Genomic DNA, 27880 nt, shown 5'->3' on the forward strand with positions numbered 1-27880 from the left:
CCGCGTCATCATTGGGGGCTTTGTCTTCAACTGGGGCAACTGGGGCTTCAAGATTCGGCTCGGGAGGAGCGGTTTGAGTGGCTTCTGGAATCACTTCCGGCCTCTTTGCAGCGGCCTCAGCTCTCCGTAGCTTCGCCTGTAGCTTGTTGTAAGCTGCCTCCCAGGCTTCCTCTGAAGAATCCAGTTGGGCTTGGAGGGAGTTAAGCTGATTTTGAAGTGCTCTCTCCTGCTCCGCCTCCTTTGCCTTCACCAGCTCTTCCAGGGAAGAGATCTTCCCCTCCGCCAGAGCCAGCTTATCTTTATTCTGCTCCAGCTCGGATAGTGCGTTATCCAAGCTAGATTGGAGCTTCTGGGAATTGGCCGCAGCCGCATCCCTTTCAGCCTGTAGCTGAAGAAGGCGACCTTCCGCGGACCGAAGGCTGTCCACGGAAGCATCGCGGGATTCCACGAGCTTGGCCATGGTGTGTTGAGCCTGATCAGGAAGGAAGAAACTGCGTTAGCGGAATGAAAGAGCCAAAAAATATATATGCAGCAGATTAGAAGAAAAGAATTAAGTAACTTACCACGGCCAGGGCTCGGAACGCGTCGCGGGAGAATTTCGCCGAATCAGCAGCAAAACTTCGGGGAACCTTCTCGACGTCACGCGGGAGCGCGGACGCATCAAAAACTGCCCGGGCTATTTCCGGGTCGGATAAGGCAGAGTCCTTATCAGACACCGGCCTCCCCCGGATCTTGGGTTGCACCACCCATGGAGAGGGAGGGGGCAGGCTCCCCCTTTGTGCCGATCCAGCCGAGGACGCCTGTGATGGCTCGGCTGGATGGTTGGATTCCTCGGGTGCGGGAGGTGGTGGCAGTTGGGGTATCGGGGCCGGAGAACGAGGCCCCCTTCTTAACCTCTTGAGAAGAGGTTGACGGTCTTCTTCTTCCTTGACCAGGGCGGCGCGCCCCACCACGGTAGCCCCGGTAGGAAGGGCGGGGGGAACCTCGGCAGTTTCGTCCTCGGAATCTGAGCCGAGGATCGGTGGAGGGCGCTTGGATCGGAGCGCCATGTCGGATGGGCGTATGGTTGGGGGAAGAAGAGTGGTCACTCGGTTGTAGAGTTCGGGGTTTGCAAGAAGATGAGTGATCACCACCGACTCCCCCGGGAACTTATCCTTGCTCGGATCTGCAGTATCGTTCAACCAACTGATCAGAAAATCGTAGAAAGAGGGCATGACAAGAATCAGGACGGGAACAATTAGTAAAGCTCACCTTGAGGGTTAAAGGATGAGAAGGCGAGAGGGGGAAGCTCGTCCCCTAGAGCGTTTTCCCATTGACCGGCCATCTGGATCGGGAACAAGAACCATTCCTTGTCCGAGTCCGGCAGCTCGACCAAGGACGGCTTCCCCCTCCTCTTTGACAAGTAAAAGAAGCCCGGCCTGTTCGGGCACTTCTTTAGGGCAAACTGGGCCCTGATGTCCCAGAGCCCGAGTTGGAGGCCCTCCTCCAAACCACTGTTCATGTGCTCAAAAGCACTGATGAGACGGAAGAAGTTTCCGCTCATTTGGCCAGGGGCCCTCCTATAAAAGTTTAGGACCTCCCGAGTCAGCCTACTTAGAGGGACTCTGAGGCCCGCTTTTAGTTGTCCCCAGTGCACCACTATGGTACCGGGGGCACTACCTCTGAGCAACGTGGCATCATCCACATAGGACATGCTCACGCTGTCAGGGACACCAAAGGTGTCCCTAACTAGCTCAAGGGGAGGGCAGGCGGGGGAATAAGATTTCCCCCTGGCCATGAATAGAGTGAGAAGGAAGAGGGCAGAGGCAGAGGAGAGGGAGAGACCTTGTTTTGGTTACCTTATTCACTCCTCCAGAGGACCCAGAGGCCTAAGGTGATCGATCGGCTGGTGGCGCGAAGGAGCTGGGAGGACGTAGCAGCAGCGCGGCGAAGGCAGGAGCAGGTGCACGAGAAAGGGCAAGGAAGACCCGCGAGAGGGCAAATGGGCAGCGTAACAGCAAGGAGAACAAGAGTGAAAATGCAAATGGGAGATGAGGGGGATATTTATAGACAGGGAGGGCCTCGAGATGCGTGCTTAGGATCAACGGACAGGGTTTTCTCAGGTCAATAATGAGGCATTAAACGCTGAGAAACCCAATATGACCGTTCGCCCCTTCGCACGCGAATCGAGCCATTCCCCGGGCGCCACGTGTACTCTATGCCATAATTGCGCCGTTTAAACCAACAGCCAGGACGCGCACTGCGATAACAGCTCAACCGACCGCCGCCCTCGAAAAGTGAAAATGCTAAGTGACGATTCGCCATAAAGATATCATTAATCTTAGATGACACCCAATGAGAGGCACCCACGTGTCAGTTTCCTAATTTATTCCCGAGTACCCGATCATTCTGCCCGAGTCCTCGGGAGGGGGTATTGTGGGGGAAAATTCTTGAGCACAGACACGTGGCTCGAATAAGGGCCAGGATTAATGATTTTGAGGTCGGGCGAACCACGACTCTTGCTCGGTTTATTAACCCCGACGAATGCGTGTATTAGCAGCTCGGAACTAAGCCATCAGCCGGTGAAGTGGTCCGGGCAACTGCCTCATAGGTCGGTAGGACAGATTTGACAGGTGTGCCAGTGATAGACTGTCAGTCCTAACAACCCACGTCATGTCAGACCAACTCCGATTTTTTTCAGAAGTGATAAGGCAGTTGCAACAACTCCTGCAGCTGACATGTCAGAGAGTAGGCTAACTACCCTAGGTCACCTCAAAGGGTGGCACAGAAAACGATCAAGTTGAACGCCTATATAAAGAAGAAAACTATGAGTAAAAGAGGTTTGAATTCTTCTTCTCTTAAAAATTACACTGATCGATTTGTCTAACTTGATCGTCGGAGTGGGCTGATTTGCAGGTCCCCCGAGCTTAAAGAGGAGGAAAGTGTAGAGCGATTTCGTGCATCTACAGTTTCCACAAAACTTGACCCTAAAAAATAAGAAATTTAGTGGAAAAATTGAATTGCTTGTACAAACTGAAAATTGTACTTATGGTAATGATCGAGTGAGTGGTGTAGAACTGTCACAGTTGTGCTCTGCAATGCTAAACCATGAACAGCTCTTATAGTTGATGACCAATAAATCCGTCTATATTCTAGAATACCCATGCACACACATATGCAACATCATTATACGTTGCAGTCATTCATGAAGTGAAATTTTTTGAACTAGAAGATTTCTTAGGTTGGGCATATCAAATGATTGTCCGCTCCTGCAAGAATGTGTCCTCACTTGGTAATGTAAAAAAAATGACCACATCAACTAAAATTTGATTTTTTGTTGTCAACACGGACTCTAGGTCCTTTATCTTAGGTATTTTTATTTGTATTCAATTTATTTATGCTTCTGATTGGACTGCCTTTGGAGCTAAACAATGGACATGAAGGTTTCTCACCTTATAGTCCTTGGTTCTTTGATTGATCAAGAGAACTTGTTTCTTAGACACTCTTTTAAAGGTGTGAAAGCTCATCGTGAGAGTATGCAATGTGGTGACAAGAAAAGATTCTTTTATTGACAGTTGCGGGCATTGTGGGGATCTTAAAGAAGATAGGAAGGGATGGGAGTGATGGCATTGCTTCCTTGTAGGCACTTGTGCTTGTGTAACGATTGTGAAGGGTTTATCAATGCATTGTAATTTTGGATTTGTAAATTATGACTCATTGTAACTCTTTTTGTGTATAAATTAATGTGATAGAGAACCTCGATGTTCTCTAGTTGGGTCTATTTTGATCGTGGGTAATAGGTGCGAAGAAAAAAAATTAAAAATTAATTTTTTTTTTTTTAAAGTTTAGATATCAGTTTATGACAATTTTATAAATCGGCTTGTAACCGATGTCTAAAGTTTCAGACTTAGGACACCAATCTTATAAAATCTGATGTCTAAGATATTTTTGGATTAGTGTGTATTGTTGTATAAATGCATATTTGGAATGGTTTTTAGCCATTCCAAATTCTGAGTTTCGAAATGGTTTTTAACCGTTCCAAATCCTAAGATCTAGAATGGCTTCCAGTCGTTTAAATTCATTAATGACGCCTCGATTAGAAACAGTCTGTAAACCGTTTCATATTGGCTTAGGATCGTTCCTAATTGCCATATTTTTTGTAATAATTATATATATATATATATATGGGTCCCATTCGCTGCCTCACGGTTTACCCTACGCTTTAACAAACATTTTTGGACCGTTCGATATAACGCGATCTGACGGACACGATTAAATCTCGACAATTTAACTTAAACGTCGAAACTTATATATAGTACAGCACTATCCCTTTCTCTCTCTCTCTCTGTCTCTCTCTCTCTATATATATATATATATAGGATTATGATCCGTATACACATAAAACTACTCATAAAGCTACAACGTGTTTTGTCTTATATAGGCAAAAATATTTGGAATTGACTGATTTTTTGTAAGGATGATCTCTATGGTGAGGAGATTATCCTTGCCAAAAATCAGCCCATTATGAAACTTCTAGCCCCATGTATACAAGTTGAAAAATTTTAGACCGTTCAATTTTTGTAAACCATTTTTGATGGGGTAAGAAGTTTTGGAATGGGATGATTTTTTTCAAGGATGATCCCCTCACCATAGAGATCACCCTCACAAAAAATCAGCCCATTTCGAACCTTTTTAACCATATAAGACAAAAACGTTGTAGCTTTATGTGTCTACGGAACCTGACCCATATATATATATATATATATATATATATATATATATAGGGTGTCCCATTCAGCAACAAACATTTTGGCAAAACATTTTTCAAAACATGGGTTAGAGATTTTGGAATGGGCTAATTTTTGGTGAGGATGATCTCTACGGTGAAGAGATCATCCTCACCAAAAATCAGCCCATTCCAAAACTTCTAGCCCCAATTTACAAGTTGAAATATCGTGGACCGTCCATTTTTTGTAAACCACTTTTGATAGGGTTAGAAGTTTTGGAATGGGCTGATTTTTTGGTGATGATGATCTCCTCACCATAGAGATCATCCTCATAAAAAATCAGCCCATTCCAAAACCTCTAACCCATGTTTTGCCAAAATGTTTGTTGCTGAACATTTCCCATATATATATATATATGGGGGGCGTTCAATGGCCAACTTTTTGGCAAAACATTTTTCAAAACATGAGTTAGAGGTTTTGGAATGGGCTGATTTTTGGTGAGGATGATCTCTACAGTGAGGAGATCATCACCACCAAAAATCAGCCTATTCCAAAATCTCTAACCCCATCAAAAACAGTTTACAAAACATGGACGGTCCACGACTTTTCAGCTTGTAAACATGGGTTAGAAGTTTTGGAATGGGCTGATTTTTGGTGAGGATGATCTCCTCGCCGTAGAGATCATCCTCCCCAAAAATCAGCCCATTCCAAAACCTCTAACTCATGTTTTGAAAAATGTTTTGCCAAAAAGTTTGCCATTGAACGCTACCCTATATATATATATATATATTATAGTGCTTACTCCCTCTTCTATATATATATATATATATATATATATATATATATATATATATATTATAGTGCTTACTCCCTCTTCTCTTTAAACCCCATAGAACAGAACAAAGAGTCTCTCTCCATTTTCTCTATTGTTCTCTATCGTTTTCTTCTCTCATTGAAACCATCACCGTCACTCTCTCTCGCGAACTGTCTCATTCTTTTTCGGTCTTGCTTTCGCCTGAAACACTCCCTCTCTGGCTTCGTTGCGATTGAGAGCTCTTCAGCCATGATTCCTCTCTTCTGCAAAACCTCTATCTTATTTTCTGAAACCCTAACCTTAAATCTCCATGGATCTTCATCTTTATCGTCTCCATGTTCTTCATCAGGTAGTTGTCTTTCTTCATCTTTGCGGACATGGATTCAGAAATCACCGAGTATGTTACGGAGTTTTAAAAAGGATGGTTCATGTGTTGTGGATTCAAAATCTTCTTCAACTACTCCTTTGAAGATGAAGAGACTGACGATGATTGATATTCTGATAATTCCGTTGAGTTTCGAAGCAGCTGCGATGATGCCGGTGGTGGCGGAGTTGGAGGTGAAGCGAGAAAACTTGTTTGTTTATTGTAAGAAAGGAAGACATGAGACGATGGAGGATTGGTATTCGGCGGTCGTGGATCTTCAAGGAGAACCTAAACATGTTTGTTCAACCTTCAAATTAATTAAGTTGTCTACGTTTTCTTTCCTTTTTTTCTTTATGTTTGGTTGAATGATGGTGAGTTTTTTAAGTAACGGAAATACTTGAGATTGTCTGGAACTGGTAAGAAATTATGGAAATGTTGGGGAATTAATATTGGTTTGGTTGTTTACTTTATCAAAAAGGGAATATTTTCACAATTTTTTTAAAAAAAAATAAAAATTGTAAGGAATTGCGATCCGAAAGCCCTTTATTTGTGTTGGAACATAGAGAAGGCCTTGATGTACCACAGTGAGAGGCTCGCCATTGCTTATGGGCTTATTAGTGCACCACCAGGGACCACCTTGAAAATCATCTATAATCTATGGATTTGCAGAGATTGTCACAATGCAGTCAAGATTGTATTGAAGATTGTAGAGAGAGAGAGAGAGAGAGATCATTGTGAGGGACAACAAAATGTTTCATAATTTCAAGGATGGTAAGTACTCTTGTGGAGATTATTGGTAGTTAGAATTGATTCAAACTTGGCTTACTTTATTATGTATAGATATGTACATCATCATCGTCTCCTCAAAAACTTGTTTCCAAAAATTTGGGGTTTGTTTAACAACTATTGTTCCTCTAAAGTTTTTTTGAAGTCACATTTTTCTGTTACTTCATGAGAATTCAATAGGTACTTGGTTTAGCATATATAGAAATGTAGGACAAGATATCAACAAAGAAGACCAAAAGAAGATGGGTAGGACTGAAGGGTTAAATGTGCATTTTAAATTTGAGTTAGAAATTTGTTAATTTTGTCTTTTTGAGTCCTAATTGTTGTAGAAGTTTTTTTAACAATTATTCTAAGGTTAGTAGAAGAGTTTTAGTTGAATTAGAAATTTATTATTCTTGAAAAGTTTTTATTTTGAGAAAATTAGTTACTTGAAATAAAAGGTAGAATCAAATTAGAAGTCTAGAGTCTATTTGAACCTATGTAAGGGTCAATTTTCATTATGTTTTTTTAGATTTTATTATGAATTTCAGGGTTATTTCTCTTGTTTTGCCCTGTGGATTCAAGGTTACTCTATCCAAGGCGGAAGACGTTGATCTTCTCATTCTCCTCACCACGATTCCACAGTGTCACACATGCATACACACAACCTCCCCCACTGTGACACAACAATGAAAGAAGATACGCAAAAAACATTCTCTAGATACAAATGATGATGAAAGAAAAAATCATATTCATGAAAGAAAACATTATTTCTTGTAAATTTTTCTTATATTTATTTTTTGTAATTTTTCAATGTAGACACCTTTATAGATTCCCATTCAAACAGTCTTGCTGGGAACTGCAGACCACTCATATTACATTCCCACACCTAGTGAATATTCTACTGTAAACGATAATGACGGTGTAACTAAAGTGAAACCTAGAAGGCCTACTTCATATATGGTAATTTTCTATCTTTAATGAATATTTGCTTCCTTATATGAAGCAAAATATCTGTTTAGTTGTGGAATTAATGGTGAAGTAAATGTTGATATTCGTACCTTGATTTCACAGCAACCATCTTCTCCTTGGATAAACCAAAGACCTCTTGGTGTTGATGTTAATGTCCTTGAGTATAATAGGCTTGACTAAAGAAATTACAATGGTTTAATTTTTTTTAAAATATAGTTGGAGACAACCAAAGTTTTTGTAATAATTGGGTTTGTATATTGTAGCTTATGTGGAGGAACGGGATGAGGTAGACAGAGGAAGACGGTGCTCTTGGTCTGCTTCTTGAGACTACAAGATGTGCTTTCTCAGTGGACACCATGGAGCCAGCTAAAGGCATTCTTTTGATTGTTGAGAGTCTAACAATGGAGGCAAATGAGAGTGACATTAGCATCATTGAGAACGTGCGTAGAGTCACTAATGAAGAAAATAGTACTGGCGAACAGGCCAAGAAAATAGTCCTCATGTTCTTGGAAAGATTGTGCCATCCATCAGGCCTCAAGAAGTCCAACAAGCAACAGAGAAACATTGAAATGTTGAAAATTTTCTATTGGTGATATTTCATCTAAAAAGTCACATAATACATATCCTAAAGTTTGGTCTCTTTGAAGGAAGCCGATAGCCTATTTCTGTAATCTTAAATGTCTACCAACTCTCTTCAGGACTAAATCCCGAATGGACCATTCTTGTATCTTGTATGATCTATATTTTTCATCCCATAAGGAATTGCTAATGAATTTGTCAATTTACTTCTTAAAATGTCTAGAGATGAAGAATGGGGAAAGAAAATAAATAATGATGCTCGAGAGCATGCACTTGAGCTGAATTGATTTCCTTCCATACAAGAACATCAATTTCTTTCTAGTTTGGCTATAGATTCCCAACACTGAATACTTTGTTTTGCTTTTTGAGAAGTTGATAGCTAAACACACAAACCACAAAATAACACAATTGAAAGCGCCCTTGATCCGCGGGGTGTGCGGATCCGCTTTTGATTTTTGAGGTCTGGGAGTCGTCACCTAGTTATTACGGTTTAGGAACCGAGCATTGACTCAAGATTAATAAAAACAACTAATGTACAAAAAGAAACTAAGTCCGGGGATCATGTTACTGGGTCGGAAGGTGTTAGGCACCAACCCCGCCCGGCAAACGCTGGTCTCTACTATTTCCCAAATAAAACTACATTGCTAAATAAACCTAAAAAAATCAATAAAAAATAATTACCTAACGGATTGCGATGGTTCCCTCAGTACTGGCGGAGTGTGTCCTTGTATGAGTTTCCCTATTGTTCCTCTGTCACTGGATCTGCTTCCGTTTTCCAAGTTGAGGTATCTTCTTCTTAAATCTGAGTGTTTTCTATATTTTTTTGAAGGGTTTCTAGATATTTTTGAAATGTTTCTGGGTGTTTTTTGAATAAAAACTGGGGTTTGGATGATAGGTAGGGAGTTAGGACTTCAAAATTAGGGTTTGGGGACGGCTAGGGAGGCTTTTTGACCTATTTTTTCTACGATTTTCTTTGACCTACGAAAATAGGTTGTAGAGACCCCTATTTATAGATTTTTTTAAGAGATTTTTAGATAGAGTTAGAGTTAGATTATGTTTTTTTATAAATAGTTTTAGAGTTAGATTATGTTTCTTTTAGATAGTTTTAGAGGTTAATTAGAATTCTATTAAGGTTAGGGTTTCACTTTGGTCTTATTAGATTGATTATGGTTTTGACTTAAGTCTTACTTGATTGACTAGATTTTAGGATTTTGACTTAAGTCTTACTTGATTGACTTTAATTTTAATTAGGATTTCACTTTACATTAATGTTTTAATTATTAATTTCAGAATTTTTAATTATTAAAATTGTAAAATTATTGTTTTGCCTTCGAAGAGGACTTTTTACGTTTTAAGTCGTTTTTCAATCTTCTAAGATGTTTTGGAATCGATTTTTCATAACGAATTCAAGGGGAATATTGGTTTGTGTCATTTATGAAATTTTTTATGCGAAATGGTCGTGAACTTTATGAGGGGCATTTTCGTAATTTTGTTGAATTTTATGAAAATTGGAAAAATGATTTATTTGATTTTGATATGTTGTTTTATGTGTTTGAAAGAGTTTGCTAAGTGTAATGTAGGTTCTAGGGATGTTTTGAGGTTAGTGGTATTTTGGTAATTTGATCATTTTTAGTGATTTTTATTGTAAAGCTTCTTTTTGTCTACAAGATGATTATTTCTATGTTTTTGGGATTATATTTTTCTAGCGTAACGTGGTTTATACAGTTTTGTTAGTTTGAGATATCTCGTCTAAATTTCTGAAACATATCTAGTAACAAATAAAGCATGGAAATAATCATCCATCATTGGGAATCGTCGCGATCAGGTTGACGAGTTGATTAATCAGGTGAGTGCAAAAATGGGGTGTCTACAGATGCCCCTCTTTAGAAGAGGGTTGAAGTAAACTAGATATCAAATATATTTCGATAGGTAGTGCGATATCACGAATGCCAAAGCTAGTGACAATTCATTTTGCAACCTGATTTAGCAATTCGTTAAGGCGTTCGGATCCTTAAGCGTAAAACTCTCTTCGAACAAAAAATTTTCAAGTCCTCGAGCGCGAGCTCTCACTGGCAATGTCAGATCCTTGAAATTTAGAAAATTCTCCTTGATTAATGGAACAAATGCGCACGTGTGTATTTGAGATAAATCTCATGTGGTCTAAGTAAAAACTGAGCATAATTTGAATATAAACTGAGCAAAATCCGAGATAACCCTCGGCAGCAACTGAGCAAAGTCCGAGATAACCCTCGGTGGCAACTGAGTAAAATTCGAGATAACCCTCAGCGGCAACTGAGTAAAGTTCGAGATAACCTTCGGCGACAACTAAACAAAATCCTAGATAACCCTCGGTAGCATCTGAGCAAAGTCCGGTAACCCTCGGCAGCAACTGAGCAAAATCCAAGATAACCTTCGGCGGCATCTGAGTAAAATCCGAGATAACCCTCGGCGGCATTTGAGCAAAATCCAAGAAAACCCTTGGCGGCAACTGAGCAAAATCTGAGATAACCCTCGACGGCATCTGAGCAAACTCTAAGATAACCCTCGGTAGCGTCTAACCAAAATCCAAGAAAACCCTTGGCGGCAACTAAGCAAAATCCGACATAACCCTCGGTGACATCTGAGCAAAATTCGAGATAACCTTTGGCGGCATCTGAGTAAAATCCAAGAAAACCCTTGGTGGCAACAGAGCAAAATTCGAGATAACCCTCGGCGGCATCTGAGCAAAATTCAAGAACCTTGACGGTAACTGAGCAAAATTCGAGATAACCCTCAGCGACATCTTAGCAAAATTCGAGATAACCCTCGACTGTAACTGAGCAAAACTGGGAAGGAATGAATGAATCTGGGAAAGAATGATTGAAAATGAATCTGGAAAAAAATGATTGAATCTGGGAATGAATAGATCTGGGAAAGAATGATTGAATCTAGGAAAGAAAAAAATGCCCTATCTCCTATTCTAGATGAAAGGGTAATGAGTTAATTTCTGGGCAAAACAAATATGAGATAAAAAATGTTTCTGTTTGAACCTCAAGGCTTTTAAAAAATTTTAAGAATTTTTTAATTTTTTTGTACCTCAAAGGTTTTCAAAAAAATTGCTATCAAGAGGGTAACCTTAAATCCGGGGTTCTCATTATCCTTTAGGATTAACATTGATCAGGCTTGAGATAAAAAATACGCCTAGTTTGACAGGAAACATTGTATTGAACACATCTTATAAAAAAAATAAAATAAATGCCCCTAGTATAAGGGGGAAACTACATATCAAAGAAGAAAAAAATGTCATTTGTATGAAGGTTTGAAATATTTGATTACCACAAACGCGATAAAGATTTAATTTTGATTGAAGATTTTGAGTCGGGCTCAAGAGAGCAAAACATTTCCTTTTGAGACTCATCATGGAATTCACCCTTTCCCCCTTAATTCACTTGGGGAAGTAAAAATTTTCAGATCAATCGTAGACGATGGTCGTGATTTCTGAGTTTTTACCTGGTTTAAGCTAAGTGTTGAACTTGATTATTTGGACTTCAAATGTCTCGGCTCGAACCTCTTGAGATTTTCTTATATTTTTCTTTGTTACTCTAATTTTTGCCTCGATCGCCATTTTAAGTTTTCGATCTAGTGAGCTTGCTCTAATTTTTGCCTAGATTGTCTTTTCAGATTTTCAATCTAGTGAGTTTTTTTTTTTTTTTTTTTTTCTCTGATTGTTGCGAAAGTCGTCCTTTCAGATTTTCAACCTTGCGAGCTTGCCTTAATTGTTGCCTAAGTCACCCTTTTTGGGTTTTCAACTTAGTAGGTTTCATTTTTTTTTTCTTTTTCTTTCTTTCTAAATTTCTAGAGTTACTGTCTGATCATGCTTTATTACCTTTCTTAACTTTTTCGCACGGTATTTAGGAGGACTTTCATGAGTAAGCTTAGGATTGGGTATAAAAAGAAAAGAATTGTGAGGCTCAAAAACCCGAATGCCCCTTGTGTGACATTTTTTTTTCTTTTTCTTTTAACTTTTTTTCCTATTTGACAATATATTTATTTTATTTATTTATTTATTTTTGTAGGAAATATATATATATATATATATATATATATTTTGATGTGGTCGGGCCTGAAGTAACTTCTCAGGTTGCCTACGTACCCCAAACTTTTGGGATCAGACCAAAACGTAGTTCAGATCTTCCCTCCCCTGAGTTAGGTGATCAAGTTGAGAAAGAGAAAGGTATTTATTTTTATTTTTTTGAAAATGCTGCAAAGGGGTGAGAAAGAAGATATTGAACTGGGTAGTAGGAAAATTGATTCGGCCAAAGATGGCATCCTTAAATGTAGTACTGCCTAATCTGGTCAACGTTGGTTGACTCTGTTAGTTCAATTCTATCATGATCTTGAAATCTGTCGTTTTTTTTTAGGCAGTATTTTTTTAATAAATGAATATCTTCAATTGGGTTCAAACATCCTCCTATGGTCTAGGATGAGTATTCAATTTTCTTTGAAGTCTGATGGATAAATCCTTAACTTGTAAGTGGCAAACTTTGATTTTCTTGTCAAACGTGTGAGTGATTCTTCTCTGATAAGTTTACAATTGGTACAGAACTTCTAGGTTGTTTTTTTTCAATCTGATTTAGTTCTTCGTATCGATGACGAAGTAACTCTAGTGGAAGATCGAATTGAAGTTCGGTATGCCTAGAGCACAAACGACAATTTCTCTGACCAATTCCGAAGGGATTAACACATTTTCTTGATGATCGTCTTAAGATTCTTATTGGCTGCTTCAACTGTTCCATTGATCTATAAACGGTAGGGAGATGACTTATGATGAGTGATTTTGAACTTTGAACACAGTGTAATGACTTAGGCTTTAAAGTACAACCCATTATTAGAGATCAGTTCAAAAAGTATCCCCATATCGATTGATAATATGTGATTTGCAACTCAAGATGCAGTGAAGATAGCACTGATACATTTTATAACATCTCTATCGATATTTTCATTTTATCGAGTGAGTATCTATTCCGTGTTGAGCTTGCACCTAACATATCCTCATTAGACCACGCGAACAAGTCTTTTGAAATTTCTGAGTAAATTCATTAGCCCCTCGTATTCCTCTAGGGATAAAAGGGTTTCTATTTGAATCTCTTTAGAAATTATTTTTTGTTCTGAGGTCAATGACCTTTGTTTTCTTGATTAAAGGTTAAGCCCGACTCTTATTTTCTTACTCAGGAAAGAAATCTATCATTGAAGCTAGATTAGTAGTTAATTTGTTAATGTGTTCGAGGTATTCAAAAATTTCCTTTATTCAAATGGGGCGACAGATGTCATTCTAGACTTGGCAAATGAACTCGACTCATAAAAATAAAAGGGATAAACTCAACCTAAATAAGACATGGCCGTACTGACAAAAAAACTCGAGCTAACCAAAATGACTCATGAAAACTCAAGATAAGTACCCACACTAGCTTGATTAGGATTGAGGACTGAGATATTGCTTACAATCGGTAAGATTGAAGCACTATTATATTTAGGGAACAACTGGACGATTTTGAGAAATTCTAAGGTCATTTCTAACTGTTAACTTGATATTGACGTTTGTTCTAACTGACTGGACTTACAACCCTACCTAGACGATAGACAATTGAGCTTAGGTCCAATGATAACCCTTAAACCTCATTGAAAGTGAATTTAATCAATTCCAATATTACCCCCCTGATAACATTTTAAATAAATCATGAGATTTTATTGAATTCTATGCACCAATCCATTAAACAATTCATCCATTCAATGATTATTCAAAAGGAAAATAATTTTATTGCACTCTTGAAAATTATTGAAAAATAATGTTTTTATTGAATAAAAATTTTCACAAATCTGATTATTTTTTGCAATCATTTACTTAAAAAAAAACATATTTTGATAATTTTTCAAGGTCCATGCAAAAAATAGATTTTTTGTAAAAAAACATTTTTCCATGAAGGAATAAATCTTTTTGTGAATCATTTTTCTTCTGGAAAATATTTATTTTAAAATGGGTTGAAACCCGAATTAGAAAATAATTTGAATTCCATTTTGATTTAAATAGCCTAGTCCACCATGATTGTTGGATCAAAATAGATTGGGTCATTATGAATCATTGTCAAGTTTTTAAGATGGACTTTTTATTGGGTTGGTGCACCCAGTAATACAGTGATTTTGAATCAGGTTTAAATAAAAAGATTGCTCCTTGAAGATAAAATCGTACTTTCCTGATCTCAACATTTGAAAAGTCCATTTCCGAAAAGCAACCCGGGAACACCCACGTTAAGTTCGAGTTGTGACCTATAGGGAGGTTTCTAGACTCTAGGTTTACTACGTGCAATGCAATTTATCTGGCCACCCTTGCCCAAGTGCACCTATATACCTCTCGATACGTGGTGACTTGGTTTAATATATCGTATAAGTGATAATTTAAGACTCCAACTCAAATATCTAAAATAAAAAAACAGTCAGTTTAATCCCCAGTTGAGAGGTGGCGCACGATGCTGAGAAATGGCCCGCTTAAATACCTTTCGTCTAGAATAGATATTGATATCCCCCTCGTACAGTAGGGTACAACAGGGTAGGATTTTGCTTAGGCACTGATTTTGATCAAGAAGTGAAATTGGTGAACTTGGATTATCTTTGATATACCGTATAGGTACGAGTTTAGGGTTGTAGCTTTCATAAATGGTTTAACATCCCATGAGGGGATCGACCACGTACTAGTACTACGTTGACAATCGGGACATATGACTGTGCGACTTACAATACATCAAAAGCTCAGGTCGCTCCAGCCTGGGTGCATCGATATTCCTTTCAGAGTCACATGTCAGACGGTACTGATGTCCCAGTTTAATATACCCTAAGGTACATGACTGGAGTTGTGATTTTCATGAATAACGTCACATCTCCGAAGAGACCGGACCACGCACTAGTGCCACGTTGACTATAAGGAACATGCAAACGTGCAAAGTGATAAAGTAAACGTGCCAGTGATGTGTGCAAAACAGGGTGAGGTGTGCCCAGGGCATTTTTCAAATAAATGGGCCCATGGGCCATATCACATCATCACAATATGGATATTGGAAAAACATGATCATAAAGCATAAATATCCATAATATCAATCAAGATCAATGCACGCACATCAAAGATATATATCAATTAAGATTATAGCATATCAAACAAGCAATCAGTCAAGATAGGGCAAAAGAAAACAAAAATGATCAATCTACTAAGATAACCTAAAAATAATTAATCATCGATCAATCTAAGTAAATTTTTTTTTTTAATTGAAAAATACCCACACAAAGAGATTTCAAAATTTACTAAGGGTGGTCAATAAACCAATGTGGTCATCAGTAATCCAATACCATAGCCTTTTTAGATTTGATGGAAAAAATTTGGATCCAACAATTAAATTCAAAAAATTTTAATTTAGATTCAAGGTTTTGAAAATTTGTGGCAATGAAATCTAAGATCAACATTCGAAATAAAAATTAAATTTAAAAATTTTCTAGAAATTTTTCTTTTAAAAATTCTTAAAATTTTATCCGCCATAAGCATATGGTATTGGATCATGCTCTTAAATGCCACCTGGTGAGATAAAAAAAATCTTTAACAAGATTTGAAATCTTACTACATTAGTAAGAAAAGCAATCTCCCAAAATTTACTAAGGGTCAATAAATTAACGTGGTCATCTTATCGGTAATCCAATATCATAGCCTTTTTAGATTTGATGGAAAAAAATTTGGATCCAACAATAAAATTCAAAATTTTTTAGTTTAGATCCAAGGTTTTGAAAATTGGTGGCGATGAAATCTAAGATCAACATTTGAAATAAAAATTAAATTTAAAAATTTTCTTGAAATTTTTCTTTTAAAAATTCTTAGAATTTTATCTGTCATAAGCATATGGTATTTGATCATGCTTTTAAATGCCAGGTGATGAGATAAAAAATCTTTAACAAGATTTGAAATCTTACTACATTAGTAAGAAAAACAATCTCCTTTTTTTTTTTTTTCATGCTAACACACACAATCCACATCATGCTACCACCACCACCACACAACTCAGACATTTTTATTTTATTTTTTTAGCTGGCAGCACACACAAAACATTTTACTTCATTTAAAAAAAAAAAAAAAAAAAAAACTGCTGTCACATGGGGAGGTCAATGACCCTTAGTAAGATTTAAAATCTTACTAAATTGGTGAGGATGTCCTTCCCTTTGTATATATATATATATATATATATATATATATATTTTTTATGTTTGTTGCCAACACCCACAACCCACCTTGTTTTTTTTTTTTTTTTTTTTTTTAATATTATTGCCACCACATAAAACTCACACACGCAACTCACACTTTTAGTTTTTTAATATGTTGCTCCCACACAATTATTTATATGTATTTTATTTTCTTTTTTATGTTCCTCGCAGCAACACCACTCACACTTTGGTTTTTTTTTTTTTTTTTTTTATCTTTTTATTTTTAATGAACCAAAACAGTAAAAAGAGCTTTTTTTTTTTTTTTTTTTTTTTTCTTCTCAATGTACTGAAGGGGCAGCCACTCTCTCCTTCATCTCTCTCTCTCTCTCTCTCTCTCTCTCTCTGCCTCTGTGCAAAAGCAGAAACCAGCCACAATATTCTTCTTGGCCGGGGCGGATTTAGAGTGGGGGCACTTGCCCCCCCCAAGAGTTTTCAAATTCCATGGCATAATGTGCTATTGCGACAGATTTGAGCAACGGATAAAGAAATTTATCACTATTACCCCCACAAATTTTTTTTCCACTCTTAATTGTCCCCACAACTATTTTTTTCACTCTTAATTGTCCCCACAATTTTTCTTTTCTACTCTTGGTTGCCCCCACATGAGCAAAATCCTGGCTCCGCCCCTGCTTCTTGGCGTAGTAATCAACGACTGGCTTAGTCTGCCTGTGGAATGCCTCCAACCTTGACTTGAGAACTGCTACAGTACCGTCTTTCCATTGGATCAAAGGCTCTCTAGTGACCTCATCAACACCAGGAACTTTGGGAGATGCAAATTTCGTGTGGTAGGTCCGACTGCTAGAGGGGTGGATCTTGGATCTAACGGCCAGTAATTGTCTCTTCCAAGATGAGATCATCAATAGCAAAGTTGAGCACCTTGTCAATTCTAGTTTCTTGCTTGGGAACCCATCTAGAATGAACCCTTTCCGACATGCAGGCTTCTTCATAGCTTTATTAATTATTCCAATAACCAAATCATCGGAAACAAGTTGTCCATTATCCCTAGCCTCTTTAGCCTGAATTCCAATTTCCAAGAGAGGTTTTAACAGCAACAGCGGCTCTCAGCATATCACCAGTGGCCAAGTGACATAAGGAATATTCATCTTTAATAATGATTGGGTGCCTTTCCTTGACCCAGGTGGACCGATAAGAATGAGGCGTTTGTACAGGTCCCTCTGCAACAGACCTTCTCGTCCCCCATGAAACATTAACTATCTCACCGCTCTTCCCCATCAAACACTCCTGGTATGGGTTTTGTTTGAAGAAAGAAGCCCTCTGGTTTTACTTCGTAGAGAGAGAATGTAGTATTGGTTTTCTCAGAAGAGAGAGAGAGAGTAAGAGGGATTATTTTTATTCTTTATTCTTCTCTTTGATGCCTTTTGGTATACACAGCACACGAAAAAAAAATTCCCCTCGCTAACAACACCACCCAAAATAAATAAATAAATATAAAAATCTTGTTGACGTTAATAACAGACTACAGTAAAATAGGGATATAGCGACGGCCGTGACCGTCGCTATAGAGATAAATACCGTCGCAAAAGGCATCTAGCGACGGCCACGGAGGCCGTCGGTTGTCGTCGCTAATAGTCCCATTGCTATACCTTATACCGACGGTCAACTTTTTACTTATGTGCAGGACTTATAGCGACAGCCGATATTGGCCGTCGCTATATGTTTTTTTTTTTTTTTAAATTTGACCTGTAGCTACGGTTTTGGCCGTCGCTGTTAAAGCTTTTAAAAAAAAAAAATTTTCAATTTCACACCAGCCCCCTGATGTATTGCTAAATAATGGAAATGCCCCTATGTTTTGAAATTGATGACCTTGACCCCAAACATTAGCATTGCTGAATATGTTTTTTTGAAATTGTTACCTATTACCGGACCGTGATACAAATTCTCACTAGACATCCTTGACGAGCTACTGATTTTACTTTTACCTTACAAAAATTAATGGACATTGAGTAATTAAAACAAAATATCTTACAAATACTGTGCAAATATATAAGGAACAAACCCAACTCTCCATTGCCATTCTTTTCTAGCAGACTTTGCATTGAACTGTGCTAGATCATCATATCTTCATCTAACCTCGGCCTCCTACACAATGGACACGTGGCACAATCATATTATGGCCACCTGTCAATGCAGTCTTTGTGAAACAAGTGACTGCATTTCAACCCCTGATCTCTTCTCCTTCCTCAATTTTCGATAAACATATGGCGCATTCGCTTAATTCCAGCCTTGAAGTTTGAACCTCGTAAAAACATCTTTGGGGATTGCATTTAAAAGGGCACAAGACAAGAACAAAAATCATCCATTTAATATATCAGTTTATCACCTCCCTCTCCCCCAACAACCAACATCTTTTCATTGGTTCTAGTCTTAACTCACTGCCATTGGCTTCACATCCAACGCTACAAAGAAAAATTGCAAAGATTTTGATGTGGCAAGCTAGCCTCGCAACTCCCTTTACATATGAAGAATCAATCAAGCAATCATCACTGCCTTTCCATGTTCACAGATCTCACCCCTATATGCTCTCCACAGTGCTAGCTTTAGTAAATTACAGCTACTAACTGAAGTACATACTCATAATGTATCTTGTTGGGTTGAAGCCACTCAAAATCACTACAAACTAAGATATGCAAATTTATTCTCAAGTTCCATTGTCACATACAAGCATGTGTGCATGCGCAAACAAAGAAAAAAGGGAAATTCATTGTCATTTATACTTACAGAGTGGAGAAAGTATGATGACAAGACCGATTGGATACAAGAAGAAGGTGGTCTTCTCCAAAAAGGGTAGTACTGCAATGATTTATATACCCAAACCATCGCAATTGGCAGTTGCCAGTAGACTCTTAGTTTATCATCTATTCAAGCTATTCCTATATTTTTTCCTCATCTTTCAACATTCATATTAAGGTTTTGTATCTTCTCACACCCCCGCGGAAACACATCAATTTTGGTTGACAACCGAACAAGGTAACAATCTTGGAAAGAAGCTCAGGTTTACCTTTGTTAAGATAGTCAATACAAAACATTGATCTTGAAACAAGAGCAGTTTTACTCAATCAAGATAATTTCAGTTTCGATCAAACACTTTACCTTGAAATATTGCTGAATTGCTTCATTTTAGATCTGGGTTTTTCTCCAGACCGAGATAACGTCTCTAAGACAAGATTCTAAACCTTGCCTCAATATACTTGAAATCTCATAGAAGGACCGTGATCTTAAGCCTTAACCTAATGTAATTGAAGTTTTTTCAAAGCATGTGACCAAATGATTTTCTCAAACACAGGAAGAATAGATGAAGATGAGAACGTTTAAGTGGAGCAAGTTGAACTATTAACAGAAATGCCCTCAACCAACAAACAGAGAATTCCATTTTTTTTACAGATTCATGCAAAAGAGCGTTAAAAGAGAGAGAAAAGGATATTGTTCTTTACCTTCTCAGAGGCTTGTAGAAGACTACAGTAACATATTTAGATTGAAACCTATGGGTCAATCCGAGAGCAACCAGTGACTCAGAAGCCCATCATTTTTCTATGAAGAGATGATTCAGTACGACATGCTGAGGCTTTGTTGGTGCTTCGGCTGTGGAGTTCTCCATACCAAGGACAGTGAGGTGCAACTGTGGTGGAACCACCATGGGTTCCTTTGCATAGTCTTCGTCCACTGGAAATGTCTGACCGTAGGTAGAAGAAACTAAAATAGTACGCAATCTTCATAAACAAAAAAAGATCAGTAAAAATGGTCTGATATAGTATTAATAATTGAATAACAACTTGTCAGTTCACTATAAACTTGTAAAAGAACGAAGAAAAGGACAGTTTGGTATGGGAACCATTATAGGGGTTGAACACACATACTTAACACCTGCACACGCACACACAAAAATGCCTATTTACCAGTTTTCTTTCTTCTTGGAATAATAGAAATGAGCTTAAGTATGCCTATTTACCAGTTTTCTTTCTTCTTGGAATAAAAGTCCCTAAAACATGTAAGATGAGTAATAATGCTGCAACAGTAAGAACAACCAACTTGCAGAGAGAGAGAGCATCAGACCAACTTATTTAAAAGGAAAAGAAATAGGTACTAAAATATATTGAACTGCTATATCATAAACACCTCTCCAGATTATAAACCATCAGTTAAAAATAACAAGTCTAAATGAAAGGCAAATGAATTACTGCTGTCCCAGACTTTTATTGTGACCAACAAACTCTTTCACTGGTGATATCGTAATAATTCTTTGGCAACCTTTCACTAGTAGGAAATGCGTCTTTTAACAATTCGAGTAACATATCAAATGATTTATTACTCCAACCATTAAGACATTTCAGATGTAACAACTTTACAATGAAATATAGTTTCGAAAATTTAGTACAACCCGGATATAATTCAGTCTCAGCAGCTTTCAACATTTCATAAAACTTGTTTGCATCCTCATTTGGCTCATCTGGACTATCATCATTCGACTCATTAACATCTTCACAATCAGAGTTTGGGATTTCAAATGCATCTTGTAGCATTCCTTGCATATCATCACCTTCTTTGGATTCATCAATTATATATTCATCTTCGAATGTCTCACCATGACGTGATCAATGTATATATCCCTTATCTATCCCATACCATAATAAATCACCATGCACGTTTTCTCTATTCTTTACCACCACGTTGAGACATTTTACACAAGGACATTGGATCGCATTATCGAACCTTGAATGAGAAAATACAAAATCCAAGAACTTAATAACTCTTGCTTCATACTCAGGGGTATCTCTAGGCAACTGAATCCAACTTTTATCTATCGGCATATCCACTTCACAGCAATGTCACCTTTAAACCAAAAGCACATGGTCACATACAACTAAAACTAAGGAAACAACTAGTCAACTATTGACGAAATATTTGACCCAAATGAAACGGTCCATCTACGGACCGTACTTAACCTAATATTATCTATGAATTGACCCAATTTACCTGACCCAACTCATTAAAGTGAAAGATAAACTAGGCAATCTTCCATGAACGATTACCAAATATGTATTATTAGTAATACCTAATAAATCAGCATACTCATTATTTAACAACTTATCAAATATGTATCTAGTGAAGATCTATTCATAAAACATTCATTTGACCATAATTATAAGAGTTGTGCTGGAGTAATATTGAAATTTACATTGATTGGGACATTGGTTTCCACAAAACCATAGATGCTTCTCACTCTTATCTCGATGAAAGTGTTTATGATTCTATATATATACACATCCATGTCAGCAATGTCTCAACCGATGTCAATTTCAATGTTACTTCAGCATTTTCCTTATTATAATTGTGTTTTGAGATATCTCGCAAAGATTTATTTAGCTATACTATATTAGTGATTGTTAAACTATTGATACCATAAAGATTGCTACACTTGTATCAATCACTACAATAGTATAGCAATCACTTTAAGAGTGTGACTACGTAGAGTTTCACAAGTCATCCTAAAGACTCTATAACAATAATCAAATGGACGTCCGGATTAAACTACATTCTATATAAGTTTAGATTCAGCATGACATTATAGTGTAATAATCGTTACGATATTATAATTATAATGGCAAACTGATCACTTTGATCTTAAAATGCAAAAGGCATAGAATTGCTACTAAAACAACTCTATGATAATGTTATTTGAATAGATCTTCACTAAGGGAATTATCTAGTAAGCAGGTCAGCAAATTGAGATGGTTTTTACTAAGACCAATCCTTATCTTTAGATACTTGAGATGATAAAATTTAGGCACACTTTCAAATACATCTCACTCCAGCATGTGAAACTTCCACATTACAGAAAAGAAAGAAAATTAGAAATATAAAGTTAACAGCAAACCAAACATGCAGTAATTTAATATGAATGAGTTTATTATGAGAGTTTATGCCTCAAATAGAGAAATGTAAGCAGGCATGTTAATCAATCTTGTACAAAGAAAGTCAAGTAAGGCTTTAATTGGTCATTGAGAACAACTGATTTGGTCTAATAAATAATCAAAATGAGATTTTAAACCTTGCTTGTAGCCATGGAGATCATTCTCACAAAACAAATGCAGAATATGTATAACAGAGAAATTACAAATCGAACCAAAATTTCTGAGTTTAAATCGAATCAAATTTTCGAAATAGGGATTTTGGATTGAAATCGAACCAAAATTAGAATCAACGCTGTAGAAATTAGGATTATACAGAAAAATCAACAAAATATCAACAAAAATCCAGGGTTTAGGAATCGATTGGATAGAAAAATTAACAAAATACGTAGCAAAACATACCTTAATTTTCGGGAGGCCGAGATCAGATCGGATCTGATTAGATTGAACCCTCATGCGTTTGAGAGATCAAGATAGAGAGAGATCTTCGAGTTTCAGCGGAGAAAGAGTGTTCGAGTTACAACGGCTTGAGATCTTCGAGCTTGTGATCTTCGAGCTTGAGATCTATTTCAAACGAGATCTTCAAGTATGAGACAGAGGCTTCGAGTTTCAACGGAGTTGAGAGAGAGAGATTGTTCAAGTTTCAGCGGAGAAGAGAGAGAGACGGAGATGAGAGAGAGATTGTTCGAGTTTCAACAACGGAGATGAGAGAGAGATTGTTCGAGTTTCAACAACGGAGATGAGAGAGGCGGAGTTCGAGTTTCAGCGGAGATGAGAGAGAGACGAAGATGAGAGAGGCGGAGTTTGAGTTTCAGCGGAGATGAGAGAGGCGGAGTTCGAGTGTTTGAGTTTGAGTTTCAGCGGAGATGAGAGAGGCGGAGTTCGAGAGTTTGAGGGAGCGAGTAATAAAATCGTTGTTACAGCGACGGTCAGACTTTGAGCGTCAATAAAAATCGTTGTTATAGCCCGCTTTTCCTGTAGTGACAGCACATCACCCATGCACACAAGAAATATATTTTTATTTTTGCAGCACACCACTCACACAAAGTATCACACTTAAAAAGAAAAAAAAAAGTAAATAAATAAATGATTTAAAAAAAATTCATGGCTCCTTATTTCAATCCTAATTCCATTCTTAATTCATTAATTTTTTAAATCTTAAATTATTTACGGTCATCAAAAGTGACCCTCAATTGAACCATAAAAAATATCATATTCAAAATCTAAACAAATGATCCACAATCACACCACAAAAATAAACATAAACAAATAAACAAAAATAAGTCAAAATAAAAGAGAAAACTAAGTTGATTTGACAATGTTCCCATACTTGGGGCTTTTCAAGTTTGATCCTCAATAATCCCTAGTGGAGTCGTCACTAAAAGAGTCGTCGATCCGCGGGGTGTGCGGATCCGCTTTTGATTTTTGAGGTCTGAGAGTCACCACCTAGTTATTACAGTCTATGAACCGAACATTGACTCAAGATTGATAAAAATAATTAATCTATAAAAAGAAATTAAGTCCGGGGATCACGTTACGGGGTTGGAAGGTATTAGGCACTAACCCCGCCCGGCAAACGCCGGTCTCTACTATTTCTCAAATAAAACTATATTGCTAAATAAATTTAAAAAATCAATAAAAATAATTACCTAATGGATTACGACGGTTCCTTCAGTACTGGCAAAGTGTGTTCTTATATGAGTTTCCCTATTGTTCCTCCGTCACTAGATCTGATTTTGATATCCAAGTTGAGGTATCTCCCTCCTAGATTTGAGTGTTTTCTATATTTTTTTGAAAGGTATCTGGGTATTTTTGAAAGGTTTCTGGGTATTTTTTGAGTAAAAATTGGGGTTTGGATGATAGGTAGGGAGTTAGAACTTTAAAATTAAGCTTTGGGGAAGGCTAAGGAGGCTTTTTGACCTACTTTTTCTAAGATTTTCTTTGACCTACGAAAATAGGTTGTAGAGACCCCTATTTATAAATTTTTTTAAGAGTTTTTTAGATAGAGTTAGAGTTAAATTATGTTTTTTTTATAGATAGTTTTAGAGTTAGATTATGTTTCTTTTAGATAGTTTTAGAGTTTAATTAGAATTCTATTAGGATTAGGGTTTGACTTTGATCTTATTAGATTGATTAGAGTTTTAACTTAAGTCTCACTTGATTGACTAGATTTTAGGGTTAGGTTTTGACTTAAGTCTCACTTGATTGATTAGATTTTACGATTTTGACTTAACTCTTATTTGATTGACTTTAATTTTAATTAGGATTTTACTTTACATTGTTTTAATTATTAATTTCAGAATTTTTAATTATTAAAATTGTAAAATTACCGTTTTGTCCTCGGAGATAATTTTTTGTGTTTTAAGTCGTTTTTCAATGTTCCAAGATGTTTTGGAATCGATTTTTCGTAAGGAATTCAATGGAAATATTGGTTTGTGTCCTTTATGAAATTTTTTTGTGTGAAATGGTCATGAACTTTATGAGGGGCATTTTCATAATTTTATTGAATTTTATGAAAATTGGGAAAATAATTTATTTGATTTCGATTTGTTATTTTATGTGTTTGAAAGGGTTTTCCTAAGCGTAATGTAGGCTCTAGGGATGTTTTGAGATTATGGGTATTTTGATAATTTAGTCATTTTTTAGTGATTTTTACAATGAAACTTCTTTTTGTCTGCAAGATGATGATTTCTATGTTTTTGGAGTTATATTTTCCTAGCGTAGCGTGGTTTCTACAGTTTTGTTAGTTTGAAATACCTCATTTGAATTTCTGAAACATATCTATTAACAAATAAAGCATTGAAATAATCATCCATCATTAGGAATCGACGCGCTCAGGTTGACGAGTTGATTAATTAAGCAAGTACAAAAATAGGGTGTCTACAACAATAAACCTCTTAGGAATTTCAATTAATAGGAAGATACATAAACAATTCATTGGCAAATTGAATATGGGACTTTCCTTGACCATAAAACCTTACATTACTCATTGCCTTAGCTACAAGACAATAAAGGGCTTCAACCACAATGTTGAAAAGGAAGGAGATAACAGGTGAACATTAATCTTCAAGAGCTTTGGAAAAAACAAGTCGAACTTCCATTCACCCTGATTGAAAAATATGATGAAAAAACACATTTTAACTTATAGCCAAAATCCATGTCCCAACTTCTATTTGAACTTATATTTAGCTTCTCCAAATCGACCTAGCAAATAACTTTAAAGCACCTTAGTGGATCCTATAATAAATGCACTAGTAAAGATCATAACACCATATTTTCTTGAATGATGTTCCCTCTTAGGGTCCAATCATTGATGAGAGAACCAATTTCAATTTCAATGGTAGCATTTTGCCATTATTATATATGTAGCCTACTAGAAAATTAATCAAAGGAACGATATGTCTTCTACCCCCTTTTCTTCGAAATCAAAGACACAAAAGCATTATTTGAACATTAATTAAAGAAGGCCACTTCTTCAAAGTCACCGACACAACATCATTTCTTATGATGTCCCAATCGAAAAGTTAGAACCTTGTAATATATACTGCAATGCATTTCTGGTAATCCCCAAAAATAAATGCAAAGAATGTAATAGATTCCAAAAGAAATCCAAAAACAAGTGTCCTTTGTAATTTGATGAATAAGCTAGAAATATACACAATGAATAGAATTACATATTTCACCAAATAAATAACTCGGGGTCATCGTTCTTTCTTCTCTCATGTACACTGTCCATCTATTAAGGAACCAATCATCATATTATCTACCTTTGTGCCTTTCACTGTTCTATAGAAAGTATCAAGAACACTAAGGAGGCCCCTTTCTGAATTCACTCTTCCCATAGTTATCCAAGATTTGTGGGTTGAACGCGAATTGTCCTCTTGCTGATAAAATCGGAATTCAAACTCCCCATTGGCCTGCAAAAAGTGGGCATTAAGAGAAAAGCTCTCAAAACATTGAAATCCACAACAATTCAGCCAAAGGTCTCTAATTAATAATATAATAAGCAGAGACATGAATCATATTGAAAGATCTATCCCTTGAAACAAACCTTGGAGAAGAGAACGTCCTTATTGTTAATGCATATAATGCCATTCTTGAGTGTGCATGTCCATCTGCTTTTGGTCCGTGTAACCTATTTGACCAAATTTGTAATATAACAAGGAGGTTATTAACAAGAATAAACCTAATTAAATCTTACCCTTAGTATGCATAAGAACATTTTACCTTCTCAAACTAAGCTAGAACTAAATGATGTGCATTCCGCTCCTCTCCTTCATCAACATCATCTAAATCATCATCATCATTTTCACTCAAAGGTGGCTCATCATCATCATCTCCAACTTCAATTTGTGGGCTAGTAGAAGTGCTTGCTTGTAGATCTAAGAAATTGATAAGGAAAGATGCACCAGTGTCAATGTTTATCGGAGAAACAAACTGTCAATGTGAGAATTGTTAAACTGCACACTGATTATATTTGCCAAAATGGTCCATATACTTGATCAGAGGATCTATCCACACTTACCATGGCCAGCTAGAGTGTTTACTATGTTGTAGTCGTCATTGATAACTCCTTGATAAGGGTACAACTTCAAAAAGAATAACAAAAGCAGCAATATGAGAATCATAATGCTAAATTCAGTAAACCATATAAGTATAATGATTGTCAATTCAATCTATCCAAATACTAGGTCAACCCCTCATCAAGGCACAGCCCAAATTTACAACACTGGAAATATTCCTAAATACTCAACCAAGAGCCTCCTTTTGGATCAATGTTATTGAATTGCACGTGCAATGCCGATTACGCATGTGTAATCAAGCAATAACATACACTGATGTATATGAGGAGAATCTATTCTAAAAAGAAGAACAAGAAAAAAAGAAAGAAAGCATATGCAATCGCATAATGACCTAATGATCATAAATTGACATGCACGATTGTACTAACTAAAAATAGCATATGCAATCACACATGGAAACTATCAAACTTTTTAGCCACCTTTTCCCTACATACACCCATCATCATCATTTATCCCAAAGAATTGGGCGCTGTCTTTCCCTATAAACTACATGTAAATATTTATTGACAGGATAAGTCATAGCATATGACAGCACAAACCAATCAGGTGATCTTAAACACTTGACCAACATTTTTCTTTTAGATAGTAAATAAAAATGTGTACTTTTTCCACATACACACCGAAAAAAAACATCATTAAACCATAGGATTCATCTTGTTAACCCAAATTTCAGGCTCATTCAGGAAGCTGCCCACTCAAGAGAAAGGCCAAATCTAGTACACCCTGGCCTGGCCATTCCACATGAAAGAAATCAATCAGAATCTAATGTTGTATTAAGAATAGAAAAAATGCCGAAAAATATGCATCCAGAGATTGAATATTATATGCCAAGAAGAAGAAGAAGAAGAAAATGCTGTAATATTTTAATTCTCATTTGTTTATGATTTCTCATTTCT

The 27880-nt window shown here is 36.8% G+C and overlaps 1 protein-coding gene and 1 pseudogene across 6 annotated transcripts in view; one reads left to right on the plus strand and one right to left on the minus strand.

Moving 5' to 3' along the window:
• The window catches only part of LOC147382555 (putative E3 ubiquitin-protein ligase hulA), a 43851-nt gene that overhangs the window by 10496 nt on the left and 5475 nt on the right, over positions 1–27880 (plus strand). For 4 of the 6 annotated variants that reach the window (XM_086429131.1, XM_086429130.1, XM_086429132.1 and 1 more), the window contains one exon: positions 3555–3760. The exons of 1 other annotated variant lie outside the window; for it this stretch is intronic. The gene's annotated coding sequence lies outside the window, so the exon portion shown is untranslated. Of the gene's footprint in view, positions 1–3554; positions 3761–7884; positions 8373–27880 lie in introns of those variants that run through there. One more of the 6 variants, XM_086429133.1, reaches the window with a different exon arrangement.
• Positions 16873–17895, minus strand: LOC147382558 (adenylate kinase 4 pseudogene; annotated as a pseudogene).

Source organism: Akebia trifoliata, chromosome 16 (genome assembly GCF_017979445.1).
Source record: "Akebia trifoliata isolate Shusen 1 chromosome 16, ASM1797944v1, whole genome shotgun sequence".
NCBI lineage: Eukaryota > Viridiplantae > Streptophyta > Magnoliopsida > Ranunculales > Lardizabalaceae > Akebia > Akebia trifoliata.